Genomic DNA, 666 nt, shown 5'->3' on the forward strand with positions numbered 1-666 from the left:
ATAAGTTGCTTTGTATTTTAGTAAAATATATATCACTAGAAAATAAAAAATGTATTACTCAATTATTAGAATTAGTTTCTTTAAATGCTACAGATTGTTCCGCAGACAAATTATATTCTGCATTTGAAAAGTGTTTTAAAAGTAAAGATATACCATTATCAATTATTGTAGGAATAGCTTGCGATAATGCTTCTGTGATGATAGGAGTTNGACATTCTTTTGTAAGTAAATTAAAAAAGAGGTACCGGGCCTTGTTGTATTAAAATGTATATGTCATTCTTCAGCTCTTATTGCAAGTAAAGCTTGTTCACAATTACCTAATTCTTGTGATAATGTTTTACATGCAGTTGCAACATATTTCTCTGCTAGTGCAAAAAGATCAGCTGCTTTGTGCGAATTCCAGGACTTTTTTGNAGTAGAATCACGTAAAATCTTAAAATTATCAGCTACAAGATGGCTCGTTTTGCATAAATGTGTTACTAGACTTCTTGATAACTGGGAAGTCTTGAAACATTACTTTCACTTAGAAACTATAGAATGTACAAATAACTCGGCAATAACTATTTTTGATATTTTAAATGATAATAAAATTAAAGCATAAATGCTGTTTTTAAAATATGTATTGAATTTTTTTAATAATTTTAATGCCTTATTTCAAAGTAGAAA

This window comes from Pseudomyrmex gracilis, unplaced genomic scaffold (genome assembly GCF_002006095.1).
Source record: "Pseudomyrmex gracilis isolate BER0280 unplaced genomic scaffold, ASM200609v1 scaffold_802, whole genome shotgun sequence".
Lineage (NCBI taxonomy): Eukaryota > Metazoa > Arthropoda > Insecta > Hymenoptera > Formicidae > Pseudomyrmex > Pseudomyrmex gracilis.